The following is an 11,836-nucleotide window of genomic DNA, read 5'->3' as shown; positions in this document are numbered from 1 at the left end:
ATGAAGCATTACATATACCTTAGCAGTTAATGGTGTGGAAGCCCTTTCTGCTTATGTATACACTTCAATGCTCCATAGGTGGTACTTTGATTTCAATGTGCATGCAGTCTATGGCACCTAGGACTTTAGGTAAGTATTCTATATGGTAGACATCCTACATAGCTGTAGCTCTGTCCTCAGGTGTATGGGGAAAATGTATGTAGTCACTGGCATGTTGTAGCATAGCATTCAGAAATAGATGTAGGATCCTGGATGCTGATGCCTGTGACAACCCTGCATATCCCCTGTTGGTCTCTGGAAGGTTCCTGTAGCTAATATTCTAAGTGCTACACATACCTTAGTTTGCACAGGTTTTGGTACCCCTTGGTTTGTGTTTGCTCTCAGTTGAGGACAACAGAGCTTGCAGAGTTTCTGTAGTGTGCCTTTATCCAACCTGTAGCACTCTACAATTTCCACCTTGTGCAGACCATGAAAAGTTAAATGAGATCTAATCACCCTTCTCCTTTTAGGTAAGGTCTATTAGCAGCACCAGCAGCATAGACCCGGGCCTGTTGCACATACACATGTATAACAGCAAGAGCAGACGCTAACATTTTTCAGAGTACAGTAGTTTACATTACTGTATTCCAGTGGGTTTTGGAATTCACAGTGAAAACCTATACTGAGTGTACATGATTGCTTTATGGCTTGCTGAATAGCTCTTCCATCTTGGATTGGTAATTTAGCATACAGTTTAGCTACTTTTGTTGTAATTGGCATGCCACAATGTTTACCATGTTTGCATACCTCTACATTGTGTGTAAAACCACTTACTGAATAAAAATGGTGCACTACCAGCTTTATTGAATCCAGTCCTTAATCATTACACTTCTGTTTTCACAGTAGTATATAACTAAAGTTAAAACAGTATAGTAATATTACTGTCTTTTTTTCATTCTCAAGTTTCACACTCAAAACACTTTTTTTGCCCTCATTCCCCCTGAACATGTATTTCTTCAGCTGCATTTCTTCTGTTTTTGGCTTGTGATGTCTTTCACTGCAGCCACCAACATCTATGAAACATAGAAACTTGCCTGAAAATTTGAAGCTTTGGGTAACAAAAAAAAATGTATCTCATTCCAAATGAAGTTCCAAAAAAATAAAATATCTGGTGTGCAATATTCTTCTATTTCTCATGCAGTCTATTTTACATGGTAAAGCACATTATAACCAATTTTATGTTGCAAAACCCACTAAATAACATATATTTATGAACTAGAGTACTGCAGGAAATGCACACGTGAAGTATCAGTGTCATAAATGAATAAGGCACTAGTAAGCAGATCTAAGCACAACTAAGCAGTACTAAGCATATGTAAGCACTAGTAAAAGTGTTTATGTGCGTTTGCATGGAGGCAAGCACTGCCAACACAGATTAAGCAATGCGGAAGCTAACTGAGTATAAGAAACTATAACCGGGAGGCAGCAGTGCTTAGCTCAGCGCAAACCTGCTTACAACTGCTTTAAAGTGAATTAATCACTCTGTATCCAATGGCCCATGTTCTGTCCAGCAACAAAATAAACAGCTTCTGCAAGGATCAAACCCAGGACGGTACACACCATACACAAAGTGATGTACCACTAAGCCACACCAGATAATCATAGACTTGATGTTTTCAGATACATAACATCCAGCCCAGTCATGCAACGGTACAGAGAATGTATACCAACATCTAGATGTATGTGTGAGTATAAATATATTAATATCTAAACAGATACAGCATATATATATATATATATATATATATATATATATATATATATATATTTATAAATATTCATATATATATATATATATATATATATATATATATATATATATATATAAACATATATACATGTAAATGCCAACATCTACACATATATATGTCAGTGGTGAGGACTGAGGATCCTTGATTGCTGGGCACGGGCGTCACATAGAGCAACAGAAACATTTTTGTCCACATGCACTATTAATGGGGTTGAGAGGCCTCAAACAATATATATCCTGTATACATACCAGGTTTGTTGTAATTTAATTGTTTTAAATATGAATTTAAATTATGTTTCTGTTATGTTTCCTTTGTACTATTTTTCATTTCCCTCCCCCCCCCACAAGGCAGCCGACCTGTACATGCCCATCCAATCCAGCCTCTCCTCGACCTATGCATTCATTTCCCACAGCTTTGCCTCCCTCTGCTACTGCACACATGCAGCCACCATCATTTCCCTGGTTACCGGCCGTAGCTACCACACCACCATACTTTGCCCACCCTCCACCCCTCCTCCCCTCGGGACTCATCTTGTATATTGTCCCAACCCAAGTATCTTAGGTCTGCCACATGCTGTAGTCCATGCGCATATGAACAGAGCCATGCTTACCTGTGTAGACATGGTGTTATTGGAAAGAAAGTCACCCAATTTTTGAGTTGTCCCGCATGGGACGAATGTTTCTCTGGTAATAACAATAGACTTCATGTGTGACTTTGTGTACACTAATGGTTTTATTTTTAGATATCGCAAAGCATACGTGGCACACAAGGTTGCCAGGTATGCACACAAAACCTAATAGGAACATCTAATTCAGGTATACAGGAAACACATGATCCTGGTATAAACACAGTAATACAGGTTCCCCTCCTGATAACTAAATTATTGTCTAATGAAGATGCACTGTTTTAAAGTGCCTTATTTAGTCTGTATCCAATAGCCTGTGTTCTGCCCAGCAACAAAATAAACAGTCTCTACGAGGCTCAAACCCAGGACTATGCACACCATACACAAAGGGATTTACCACTAAGCCATGACAGATATGCATAAATCTGATGTTGTCAGTAACATGCTTACCTTCATAGACATGGTGTTACCACAAAGAATGTAAACCAATTTTTGGGTAGTCCCGCATGGGATGGATTATTCCCTGGTAATAACAATAGACTTCACGTGTGACCTTATTTACACCAACGGTTTTAGATGTTGTGCCTTTCGGCTTTTCCCGGTTAGGGGTCGTCACAGTGGAACTCCAGTCCGCTAATGATTGGCAGTAGATTTTTACATGCCTAGTTGCCAGCCCTTCAACGAAGGTACACCCATTCACACATGTCTCCACATAGAAGATGCTCTAGCTGAGAATCAAACAGGACAACGTCTTACTGTGAGGTGACAACGCTACCGCAGCACTACCACTGCAGTACGGTTTTAGATACATAACATAAATATGTGAACTGGAGTACTTCAGTAAGGCCAGATGTGAGGCGTTAATGTAATAAAGTGTTGAGGTCCCCAGGACCTCATACAGTGTACATACACATGAATCACAGATACCAGACACAGATATAACATGTAACAAATAATAAATCAATGTCAATGTCAGTGTCCAACTCTACTTCCACATTCAATATATATGTACAGCTGTTGCTGTAGAAGAAATGGACAGCTATGAACCTTCCCTACACCCTTCCTGCACATCCCTGGCTATTTTCCCTACTGTCTTTCCCTCTTTCTGCCCCTTTTTTCACCACTTTCCTATCAATCTCTTTTTCCTTACTTTTAAAGAAATTAGCATGGGGTAAGCGGGAGTAAGCACTTTTAAGCAGCAGTAAGTGGGTTTAAGCCTGCTTGCATGGGGGTAAGCACTGACTACACAGGTTAAGCAATTTAAAAGATGAGTGTAAGCAGAAGTTAGCAATGCTTAGCTCTGCGCAAACCCATGCAAACCTGCTTACAACTTCTTTAACGTGCCTTAATCACTCTGTATCCAACAACCCGCGTTCTGCCCAGCAACAAAATAGACAGCCACTACAAGTCTCGAGCCCAGGATACTGCACACCATAGACAAAGTGATTTACCCTAAGCCATGACAGATATACATAAATCTGATGTTTTCAGAAACATATCATCCAGTCCAGTCATGCAACTGTACAGAGAATGTATACCAACATCTAGATGTATGTGTGTGTGTAAATATATTACTATCTAAACAGATATCTAAACAAGCTATATATATATATATATATATATATATATATATATATATATATATATACATATATATATAAATATATATCTACATACATACATGCAAATGCCTGCATCGACGCATATATATGTATATGCCTATATGTCTACATATACACAGCAGGGTACATATATGTACACAGATATATAGCTATGTAGGTATATACGGACATAGTCATACATATGTAAGCTGATATATATATATATATATATATAAAAAAATATAAATATGTGTATATGTGTATATATATATATATATATATATATATATATATATATATTATATATATGTATATATATATATATATATATATATATATATATATATATAGATATATATTTAGGTATATGTGGCCATACATCTGTAGATAGCAATGGTAGATTAACAAAAACAAATATGTCCACATGCACCGTTAATGGGGTTGAGAGGCCCCAAACAATATGCATCTTGTATGAATAGGCATAACCCCCCAATCAAACACGTCCACCCTGCAATACACACATATATATATTTACAGGGTCCCTTTATAATTTTAAAATACTGAGATCCCTACTTTCAGTATTTCAAAATTATAATACCAAAGCCTTGAAATTCTGAAGCACCAGAAGTGCGAAATTAGAAATATCAAAGTTCAGAACTTCTGGTGTTGCATTGTGTGAATTTGTAGGTGTAAGTGTAGGTAAGTATGTGTGAGTGTGTTGGTCAGGGGCTTTGTTGTATGTTAGTGTGTGTTTTGGCAGTGATGTGTGTGTGCAAGGGGCTGTGAAATGTGTGTGTGTGAGTTACCTTTGTGTGTGATTGTGCGATCTCGGAGTTAGTATATATAAGTAGGGAGGGTGTTGCGGTGTGTGAATGCATAGGTATAAGTGTAGGTAAGTATGTATGAGTGTGTTGGTTAGGGGCTTTAGTGTATGTTAGTGTGTGTTTTGGCTGTGATGTGTGTTTGCAAGGGGCTTTGAAATGAGTTTGTGTGAGTTAACTTTGTGTGTGTGATTGTGCGATTTCGGAGTTAGTATATATAAGTAGGGGGGTGGCGGGGTACAGGGGGGCTTGTCCCTCTGCTTGTTTGTAGTGTAGGATTGTTTGTTTGATTGCTGGGGTGATTGTGTGTATGTGCATGTGTGTGGTGTATTTGCCCTGTAGGTTCGCAATTTTAAATTTTGTGGTTATGGGGTTTCGGTATTTGAAGGTTTCGGCTATAGAATTTCAAAATACTGAAATTCGGGATTTCCGTATTTCGTGATTCTATAGTAAGCCCATATTTACATATATATATATATAGCTATACATGTGACTACACATACTCTCGCAGAGATATGTACAGTAAGATACATATGTAGAAGGTGCACAAAATATGGAGCAACCACTATGTCTACAGTTCACACCTGAACAACTGGACACTGTATGGGCCACCCATACAAATGACAATCATTGCCTGCAACATATACCCACAGAGTGGTCTTAGGAAAAAACACCACACACAGGTTTGCAGGAATGGGAAACCTTCATTTGTGTACTATTACAGTTCTATATACTATAGCTACTGTAATTAGGATTGTCTTCACAGACATGGTGTGTGTGGGAGGTCACATCTGCTTTCCAAATGTGTGCCATTGGCTACTGACAGACATCCTAAGGACATCATAGTAAAGTATTGCTGCTAGCACATACTGCCCCTGTCAACTGAAGCAGAGATATTGGCCAATATGTATGAACATTCTGACACACTCTGTGCAGTCCAGAGGTTTACACAGAACCCCTTAGTGCAAAACATATGTACCATGCCTGCCAATATGGATGTTAACAGCCATGTAGATGAGTATAACACATAACCGGTATACATATGGCACCATACATTATGCATTCACACACCCCTGTCTGGCCTGACACGTAATAACAGCTGGTACAGAGGTGCCATGGCCACATACTACCCACTAGATATTGACATACATCTGTACAGCATCCCAATGCTCTGTCTGATATACATGACTGTTAAGGGAGACCCAGCAGCAGTACATCTGGCAGTTATCTGCACATGACATCTCACTGGGTAAGTACACTAAGCTGCTATGCATGTAACGATGCACTGTGCAGGCTACAGGCAGACTGGCTAAACACTGGCCTACATCTCCTATGGGGGAATACGCATGTACCTGCATATAAAGCAGGCTGTACAGGTATGTCACAGCACAGAGTAAGATACACCTGTGTGAAAGTGCATAGCCACAAACACAACCACAGCCACATATGGCAAGCTAGCATAATATTACAGTATATGCACTAACTGTTCAACACCATCCTCATATGTGCCACTGACATACTAACCCTACATATAATGGGCCACTACACAGTTTGGTTTGATGGCTGACTGTGGTATGGGGCATGTGTATGCATGGCCCTATAAACATGTAAGCCAATACGGTAACATACAGTAGAGCAGCATGTAACATCAGATAGGACAAGACCTAGGGCGATGACAACTACCACATTCTGTACACAGGCCAAGGTACATATTAATAATACACACACTGTCAACATTCACCATAAGTGCACAGACCTCAATACTGTACAAACAACCACAGTATGTTCAGGTTATGCCATCAAATATAACCTCTACTGTACATAACATGTGTAGCAGTCTGATGTCTCACTGACTCATTATCAGATATGATGACACTAATTATGGTGTACAGCACATATGCACCTCTTCATACACGACATATGTACAAAGGTTGACAGAGTTGTGGCTGGAAGCACATACACAGGGCCAATATTGATATGTTGCTGTGATAACCTCATATATTTACTGTTGTAACAGGGTTTGTTCCAACATATGTCCTATATGGGGATATGAAGTCTGTAAATGTCATGGCTTTCACCATCTACAGACTGCAATCCACACACTACCTTCTAAAGTCCACAGATAGATGCTCCATGGGTAACATGAAACCAAAGGCACAACACACTGCCACATCTGCAGATGACCGTGCAGATGGGATTCCTCACAAATATAGAACTGACATTGCAGGTATTGAGACATGTAGGACAGCCATATCTGCACACATGCTGTTAAACCAACATTACACCAAATGCAGTATAGCAGCACTTACAGTCTGTAGTCATGTCAGGCACATACCCCTCCTGTGTGTAGCCCTCTTTCCACAGTGTATGTTGTTAGAGGTGAATCCCCACTCCATCTGAGGTGCTGTTTGCCAAACAACAGATTTAGTTCCTGCTCACAGTGAATGAAAAGAGTCAACGACAACATGATGTTCCTAGATATTGGAGTGTGTTCCCATGCAGTTGGCTATGGGACTGTTACCACAGGTGTTCCACATGAAATAAGCTACGGGAGGGCCGCAGTTTGTGCAGAGGCAATCAGCTGATTATGAGCATCACTTAAAATACACATGCTGCGGCCTAAGAAAAGCAGGTGTAGGTCTCCATATCCAACAGAGATGGTGTGAGAGAGGCAGAAAGAGGCAAAGACAAGTCAGGAAGGGGTGGGAGAGTAGAACTGAAGCATGTTTGTGTCACACACCTACCAGCACAGGGTATCAAACCCCTGCCAACTATGTAGCGCTATCACAGGTCTATGCAGTAATTGGCTACGCCACATGGGCTACCTGTCGTTGAGCCTTCAGAACTTATATGTGATGGTGAGTGACATCTGCAACAGGGATATGGTAGCTATATGGTAGGTGACGTACACATGCCTGTCCACATGAACAGGTGCCAGCAGCAACACAGCCACACTCTCACAGGGCCACACACATATTGACACACTTGGCAGGGCCAAAATTACATCTCATCAGTAGGGGGATTGCCACAACACATCATTGTACAGATATCACATGCACCACATGGGTCATACGAAGTTTGTATGGGCAAAGGGTATGGGGAGGTGTCTGACATCAGACAGTATGCTTCAGTATGCCAATGGGGGTTGTATTGAGTGTGGATGTGATCATATGCATCATACTGTTTGAAAGTTTCTGTGAGGTCATTTTTGCTTGGGCTGAAGGAGGGTCTCTGTGTTCATCAGTGGCAGTGACTGACATTGAGCAGCTTCCCTGCCCCCCGTAGAGGTGGTTACTGACTTGAAACTGTAGTTTTATTGGCCACTAGGGGTCATTTCCATAACTCCTTCATCTTCCTCTCTTAAAACCTAGTTGCCTCGTGGTTTGAGCGTCTTTTCAGGCTTGTTGGCTGTTGGTGAAGCACCCTCCAAGAGGAAAAAACGCTGAGAGAAGAAGGGAGCCACTTTTGAGATTTTAAGTATTTTTCTCTGTTTATTTGCTAAGTTTTTCTGCATAGCTGCCTAGCTTGAACATTTTCTGGCTTGTTAAACTTGATTTCTGTATTAGTAGCTGTATTTAGAGCACAACCAAAAGCTGTTTGCTGAATTTCCTGTTTGCACTTAATTTTAAATCGTTTTTCTTAAAACTTGCATATTTTCTGTCCTTGACCTAGCACTCTTGTGTGGGGTCATTTACTGCACTGTTATAACTTGATATTACTTGTGAACCTCTGCTATCTCTGTAAAAACAAAACAAAAAAAAAATCTTGCTTTTTCCCACTTTTCTGAGAGTTAAAAGTTCAGTTACAGGCTTGCTGTTCCTGAACTGTTTGAAAGTTTCTGTGAGGCCATTTTTGCTTGGGCTGAGGGAGGGTCTCTGTGTTCATCAGTGGCAGTGACTAACATTGAGCAGCTTCCCTGCCCCCCGTAGAGGTGGTTACTGACTTGAAACTGTAGTTTTATTGGCCACTAGGGGTCATTTCCATAACTCCTTCATTTGTCCCCAGAGGAGTGGTTTAAGGCAGTAACTTGTAGTTTATTGGCCATTTTGGGTAATTTCCTGTCTTTTCCAGCCCCCTGCTATAAAGCACGCTTTAGTGCGCATTAGCGCGATTTAGCGCGGAGTTGCCACTGTTGCACACTAGGGCAGCTTCGGATAAGCAGGTTTAAACTATTCGGGCTACCTAAAGTCCACTCTTCAAATTTTCCCTTAAAACTACCTTCCTCGAACTATACTACTGATCTAATCAGCGTATCCTATAATTAAAAAGATCATCTCTACTTGACTCCAAGTAGACTATTCTCTATCTGTTAAACGTAGCACTTGCTCCTACAGTACTTATTACCTTGATACGGCACTCTTGTCATAGATAGTACCCCAAAAAGGCAACCCCCCATTTCTCGGTCACCCACGCCCCCAGAATCTTTTTAAAGTTTTTTGTCTATTCCTTCTAGCATGTCGAGGGATCAGTTGCTAGTGTCCTCTCCTGCTCAGCTGGTGAACCTGGGAATATTGAGGCAATGTTACAATTGCCTCATGTACACAGACAACTCTCCTCCTCCCACAAAACACAAATACATGCAGAGATGCAACTATACGGCCAAACTGGAGGCTGAGCTCTCTCAACATAGGACTGGCAAGACCAGTCAGGAGGAGAAGGTTACCACACACACTATAGACCCAGTCTCACATAGTACCATTACAACCTCAAATCATACACATAAACACACAAAGACATACTGGAGGCTCTGATCAAAAATCTACCAAAACAGCAGAGGCCACCAAAGCAGACACCCAAACAACCACCACCTCAGAACACAACACCTGCAACACATAGACCTCACAGTCAGAGTGTCAAACAGTCACAGCCCTTAAGGCCAAACACAATGCCAGACACACTAGTCATTGGTGACTCCATAGTCAGACACACTGACATCCCGCTCACCAGACTGAGTAAGGAGAAGGTCACAGTAAGCTGCCTGTCGGGCGCTAGAATCTGCCACATAACGCAAGCACTCAGGTCTCTCAACAGCAGGTACAAATATGACTCAGTCATTGTCCACGCTGGTGTAAACGACCTGAGACGCACTCCTTGGACTACATGAAAAGAGACATTGAGGAGCTCTCTGATTATGTAGCCCAGGCAGGTATGACCCTGACCTTGAGCAGTATCCTACCTTCACCAAGAATGATGCCACAATACAGAGATAAGATGATCAGCTTTAACAATTGGCTTAAACACTGGTGTCATTCAAAGGGGATCCAGTGTCTGTCTGCCTGGGATGACATGCTGGACAAGCCACGCTGTCGCAAGGGACGGCTTGCACCTGTCACCCTGGGATTCGGATATTGGCAAAGGCTCTTGCCACCCCTTAGTGCCTTTTTAGGCAAGGCTCAAATTCTAAACCTACCACCCTAGAACGCAAAAAGGAAAAAACTAAGGGTAATGCTGCTCAATGCCAGAAGTCTAAATCTCAAAATGCACACACTCGAGGCCCTTCTCAGTATGGAGAACATCGATGTCTGTGCTGTGACAGAAACCTGGTTCAAGGCTCCTGAGAGCACCCCAGCGCTATCAAGTTTTACCTCATATCATGCTCCGCCCCAAAATCCGGACAATACTAAGAAAGGAGGGTGTATCCATATTCATCAAGGACACCCACACCTCAAGACTGGTGGCAATGCACGATGCATCGGAGACCATCCAGGTGCAATTAACCATAGGCAAGACTGCTCTGCAAATTGTAGCATGTTACAGGCCACCCTCACAAACTCAGGAACCTCACATGGCCTTCCTGAAAACACTAGAGGGATAAATGTATCACCAAACACCATCATACTAGGTGACTTCAATTACCCTAATATAGACTGGGAACACTACTCAAGCCCAAACACCCTAGCCCAAAAGTTCCTGGAATTCATAAACTCAAATGCCATGGAACAACTAGTCACCATCCCCACAAGAGGAGATAACATACTTGATCTCATCATCACGAACATGGGAGCACAATGTTCAACACTGGAGGTGTACCCCTCACTGGTGAGATCAGACCACAAACTAATCTCGCTGGAGGTCCTCATCCCACCCCACCTGAAATAAATGACCACAGTAAAGAACTTCTCAAAAGCCGTCTTCACACTTCTAAAGACTAGTGTGGTCTCCTTTAAGGCCCCCGAGCTGGCGGAAAACAGTACTCAAGCCGCTGAATCACTTACAAATGCCTTCTACCAGCACCTGCAGGACTGCATGGATAAGGCAATCCCAAGCAAAACAAAGACTCTTTGTACCAAAGGCAAGCGTCCAGTCTGGTGGACCCCAGCCATAAACAAACTCTACAACAAAAGGAGGAAGCTACTACAAGATAGAGCAAAATCCTTAAAGGTAAGACACCCTTGATCACTATAAGTAAAAAACTAAGAGCTCTCATAAAATCATCCAAAGCAAATTTCGAGAGAAAAATAGCTAAAGACTCAAAAGACAATCATAAGGCCTTCTTTAGCTATGTTAGAAACCTGGGAGGAAACTCCCAGATATGCTCAGAGCTAGTTCAAAATGATGTGAAGATTACTGATCCTACAGACATTGCCAACATACTGGCTGACAGGTTCAGTGCAAACTTCTCCCCCCCTCAAAAGGAGAGATATCTATACCAAATGATTGCAGCCCCCCAAACATCTCCAGCCCAAGTGAGAACTGCTCTCTCCAAAGCAAAAGACACAGCATCCATGGGACCTGATGGTGTCCCCGGCTGTGTGCTCCATGAACTCAATGATGAATTAAACCCACAGCTAGGACAGCTGTTTAATCAAAGTCTTACCTCTGGATACACCCAGGAGTGGCGCACTGCAACTGTGGTACCACTTCACAAAAGCGGTGCCTCCACCGACCCTGGAAATTACCGGCCCATTAGCTTGACAAGCCTTATCTGCAAAGCCATGGAGAGGATCATAATGGACCTCATAAATAAAGACATAGGGAATTTGCAGACTTTGGATCCAA

This window comes from Protopterus annectens, chromosome 11.part0 (assembly GCF_019279795.1).
Source record: "Protopterus annectens isolate FY-2018-M chromosome 11.part0, PAN1.0, whole genome shotgun sequence".
In the NCBI taxonomy this organism is placed as follows: Eukaryota; Metazoa; Chordata; order Ceratodontiformes; family Protopteridae; genus Protopterus; species Protopterus annectens.
The sequence above is the reverse complement of the archived record's forward strand: the minus strand, read 5'-3'. Positions refer to the sequence as shown.